Source organism: Hippoglossus stenolepis, chromosome 5 (genome assembly GCF_022539355.2).
Source record: "Hippoglossus stenolepis isolate QCI-W04-F060 chromosome 5, HSTE1.2, whole genome shotgun sequence".
In the NCBI taxonomy this organism is placed as follows: Eukaryota; Metazoa; Chordata; class Actinopteri; order Pleuronectiformes; family Pleuronectidae; genus Hippoglossus; species Hippoglossus stenolepis.
In genome coordinates, this window is record NC_061487.1 from 4,901,833 (window position 1) to 4,907,392 (window position 5,560).

Consider the following 5,560-nt stretch of genomic DNA (forward strand, 5'->3'; position numbering starts at 1 on the left):
GATGTCACATTTGTGAAACATTTCCATAAGCACTTTATTACTTTATTGACTTGCATTTGATATCATGGGGTCCTTACATTTTGTTTTTGGAAAGATCTTTTCTTCACAGGTTATTTACAGTAGCAGTATATTTGAATAGCTTTAGAAAAGCAATACCCATTAAGCAAGCGTAGATTATATAAATATTACTAAATTATGATCTAAAAAGGACCAAATGTTTTTGTATGAAAGGCTTCATTTTTAATGTAACGAAGCATTCTGTAAGACATATAAACATCTCAAATTTGTAATAAAGCCAACGGCTTAAAAATCGGCTGTAAATTCACTGAGTAAACATTTTGATTGTGGATTGTGGATTTTTATAGCACTTCTGTCATTACTTTTGTCGTACACATAGCACTGTCCAATTACTGTCTGTGGATGCGTTACTAGGATGTTATTATGCGTGAAATGCCGCGTAATGCGTTAATATGAAGTTGTTTTGCTAACAATGACTAGCTGGCTAACATTGTTCTTGTGTAACAACATGGGGGACGACTTTCTGAATGGGGGATCAGGACCCCCCCTGTCCCCCCAGAGAAATCTACCCCTCTCTGTGAGTAACTGATGAATAAATGTTCCCTTTTCTCAGGACGTGTCATTCTGCGTTGGATAGGAAACTTTACCAGGTGCACAGCACAGAGTACTGTACAGTATATGTGTGTCTTCTATTATAAATATATTCGGTTTAAAAACGCAAGTCCTTTCTTAACTCGCTTTTCCTTCACATCTTTCCTTGACCTTTTAACATTTTCAAGTAGGGTCAAGGAATAGTGGTTAGGATTATTTGGACTTTGTGAGGTGTGTGGCGTGAGAGGTGGGCGGAGCAGGAACTGATTGTCAAACCCAGCCAGCAGCACACACTGAGGAGAGTGTAAACAGAACAAGGACAGCACACGTGCCATCCAAGCAGACATCAGTGGACGAGAAGACTTATCTCACAATCACAACAAGAAATCCCTGATCTGCCTTTTCACCACTCCTGATCCTCATTCAGTTACTGCAACTAAACACAACAGAGTGGACGATCCGCTTCTGCTGTTTGCACCGCCACACACATGACTAGTGCATGTGAATGCTTATGATAGCCTATACGTTTTCAGGAGTGTTAACAGAATTTAACTTATTCGCATTAAATTTCTTATACAGTGCTGAAACACTTGTTTTCAATTTAAAACATTGTTGAACATAGTAGTTTGAACGTAGGCCTGTTCTGCATCAAAACAGTGACCTTTACTTTTCATGTTACTCTACAGAAAAGGATCCAATTTGTATAACAACAATAGTAAAACTACTTAACCACATCTAGCTACATTTGAAAATGCGTCTGGTTCTCCATACACACTAGGCCTGTTCATACCTGGAAACATCTGTACTGAGAGATCAGAAGTGGACAGTTCTAGTGCGTTTGTACACATCTGGTACTAAAATGCGTCCTTAATGTGTGTCTGTCACCACCATCAGATCTCACTTCCTCGCTTTATGTGCAACTAAACATGTAAGTCATTTCTGTTCACACAGACCAAGTTATATTGTTTTTACTGAGTCTTACCATTGTGTGTGTCAGTGTAAGAAGGATAGAAGAGAGCAGGAGAGAGCAAAGCCTGGATGGGCTGAATAAATCAATGTGCATCATTTCAATATAAAAACAGATTTTTCTTGTTTAAAAAAGTTCAAAACCACCATGTGGTGGTCCTTGTTAGTATTGTAGCAGTGGCCACAGTGTTTCTGTTACATGTCTGCTGTGGAGCATTCCTTGAATAAAGTAGATCTATACTCAACTAAATGCCGGGACTCTATGCTTTGAAGCTGTGCATCTTCTGGTCCTGCAACAACAATAAAACCTTGTTAAGACAAATGGATTCAGTCCAGAGAAACTGATTTTACTTTGAAATTAAGAGGTGTTGCAATTATTTATGTTTGTGACATATTCAACAGATACAGACATTGAATCTGTGCTAAAAGATCAAAGATGTTGCCTCATTATGAATGTAGGACAAAACATTAGAAATAAACATGTGACTGAGCTGCAGTTTACAGGCGTGAGTTTCATGTTTCTTTGTGGGTGAAATCAGCAGAGGTTTAAATAGTTGATCTGCAGATCATTTCCTCTGAGAGTTTTCTCCGGTTTCACTTTTCACTCTGCTGTGATTCACTAACTCAGACGGTAATAAAATGTCATGCTCTGCCATCATGTTTAATCACTGATACTTAAGCTTTATTGCTGCTGTGTGTAATCAGACTGTTGCTGTCAGAGACTCATATTTCACTCCCATACTCACCAGTACACTCACACTGTTGTGAAGAAATGCTTCTTAAAGGTATAAAATGAAAATTCACTCATTTACCACTATGCTGATGGCGTGGGTGAAGTGTTTGAGTCCACAAAACTCTTTCGGAGTCTCAGGGGTAAACGTTATTGCAGCAGAATCCAATACAATTTAAGTAACTGGTGAATCCTTCTTTAGACGTAATAACACAACAGAAATAAAACATAACATGCCTCCATACTGGTGTCATCCAAGCACCATCGGCATAGTGGTGAGTAGACAATGAGTGAATTTTCATTTTTCAGTGAACTATTCCTATTCCTTAAATACACGACATCAACTGAAAACCAAGCTAAAAATGTTGGTCCGTTGCTTGGTCCAGAAGCTTATGTTTCCAGACTGATTTTGTTTATCTTCTGATCTTTCCTTAAGCACCTCCCTAAATTATTTGAAATTGCAATCAAATTTCAATTGCTTGATAGGTGTACCCATCTGTCACTAACTGACCTGCCCGACACGTGCACCACGCCATGAAGCAGAGACAGTCCAGCCAAATTTCCTGATTCCGTGACAGACAACGCAAGTAAAGAAAGATTAAAGTTAAAAAGTCTAGGACCAAATAGCGTTCATGTGTTTTGGGGACATAGCTTTGATGAGAGGGCAGATAAGAGCGAGTGAATTCATATTTTCAACGTGTAGCCTGCTCTTGCCAGCTTTTCCAGGATTACCAACAATGGCTTTACTTTACTCTATCTTGACCTGATGTGACAATATTTAGATGCAACATCGAACAATCTGATACTCTACATGAGAAGGTGACGCTAGATGCTGCTGTGCTCAGAATGGCAAGGTAAACGCCTGAGGCTGATGAATAACAAGATGTAGATGTCTGCTTTAATAGTTTTAAATGAGACACATGCACTGTAGACCACAGAAGACGCTTGTGAGTGTGAGTCTTTGTGTTTTCCTGTGGACTGGTAAAACGAGGCCTCTCATTAGTCTTGGGTGCGATCCAACATTCCACATATTCTCTGCTCATCACCAAATAAACAGCATTTGTCAGAGTAAATCTGCTGCTGCTGAGTTAATTTGGCTCCGGGAGAAACAAAATAAAAGCCAGACACCAAAGAAACAAACAGATACGGAGTTAAATGAGATTCTCCTGCACAGGAATCAGGAGAAACACTCCTCGATTTAAAACCAGCTGTGTCGTTGCTGTTGATTGTGTGCGGTTTTTTTTGTGGTGAATTTGCATTTGTTTCATGCTGAGTAAAGAGTTTCCTCTGCTTCCTTCATGCCTGCTGAAAATCATTGTTTACTCTCAGTCTGGAGGAGTTTTGATGGTGAAGCACACATCGAGCTGATTTCCATGAAATAAACACAAAAAAACCCCAGAGGAATTCTAATGTGGCTTCCACTTGATTATTCATCAGAAACAGTCAACTCACTTGTCTGCATGCACGTCTGCAGCATGTTTGGAAAGAAAAAAAAATAGGTGGAGAACTCATTATCAGTTTGTCCTCAGCAACAACAAGGAAACAGTTAATGGTGTTGAGTTTATGGAGGTTCAACTTAATTCACCATTCACACACGGTTTGAATCAGATTTACATCTTGCGTCAGTCACATTGGTTTAGCTGCGGTGGTTTTGCTGTCACTTTTCATTAGAAATATATAACATAATATAATAGAAAACATCTTTGGTTGTTCAGTCACTGCTGTAGCATTGCACTTATGAACCGTGCACAGGAAATCAGACACCTCACTGATGTTCCAAACCAGTTCGATCTGTTTGTCGATGTGAGGATCCATTTTGACCAAAATGAACATTAACAGGCTAACAGAAAATGTTTTACATTGACTATCATGACTATTACTAATTACTAATAGTCGATAAAATAGTTTCCTTTTACATCTACTGGGTGTTGATGGTGAAGCTAAATGAATCACTTTCTCCTCCCACACTTTGTTTGATGTCTGAGATGTCTCTTTTTTCATGCAATTAATTTGCATGTTATTAACATGTAAAAAGAAAAGGCAAAATATTGCTCAAGGAAATTCTGTCTCTGATGTGAAAGCTTGCATTAGCTAGATATTTTCGAAATGTACACATCAAACAAATTAGAATGTGTGTTGTTTGTGATAGCTGCAAATTCCCAGTTCTTCAAACTGTCAACTGACATCCTGAAATACTCCCTGAAGTAGCAGTGGTACCAGGCAGTGACAGTTCTCCTCTCTGCATCAATTCCTCGGTGTACCCATATTTTTCAAGTGAAAGATGCACCAGATCCTCATGACTTGATGTTGAGTCCATCTTTCTTTTCCCAATCTGTCATTTATACTCATAATTTCCTCGCTAAATCGTGTCACTCTTAAGGTTATAAACCTAGCAGATTAAACCTAATTTGTCAATTTTTGTGTATCAAGGGTCTCATCCATGTTCATCAAATAAGGAAATAGTGAGTCAAATACCAGTTATAAGTAGTCTGATGCTATGTTCGGAAGTTCTATCAAAAACAACTGAGAAAAAAACACAACAAGCCTCCATACTGCCCGTGTCCGCAAGCTGCGATATTCATATTCAACTTGAAACAAGGTCATTTATACCATGTTTTTAGCCTAAAAGTTCGCTGATATCTTCCGACGAGATGCATTCAAAGACCGTTGGGCGTACTAACGTCTGCTAGCTTAGCCACTTCCGGTGGAAACTTGTGTAAATGACGCCGTTTCAAGTCGTATATGAATGTCAGGGCTTGCGGACACTTGGATGACACCACACGAGCGGTATGGAGGCATGTTGTGTTTTTTCTGTTGTTTTTTTACATCTGAAGAATAGTTCACCATTGACTTCACTTGTATTGTATTTTGCTGCAACAAAGTTTACCCCTGATACTCCTAAAGTGTTTTGTGAACTCAAACACTTCATCCACCCCTCCATCGACATAGTGGTGAGTAGATGATGAGTGAATTTTCATTTCTGGGTGAACTATCCCTTTAAGAGAGATGAAGTGATATCTAGATTCAACTTCCTCCAAGTGGGCTGTGAGTTTGACAGAGTTTGTGGTCACAGTTATTTGTCAGGTGATGATTTGAGGCCCAGACGGTCTCGATCTCCTCCTGACTTTCCATCCCGTCAGATGGACAGTTTTCATTTCCTGTGCTGCTATAGACACCAAATGAGTCCTGACAGTGTTTGTGTTGATCTCTTTCTCCAGACTCGTCTATGCGACACCGCCGGCCGTTGAGTGAAGG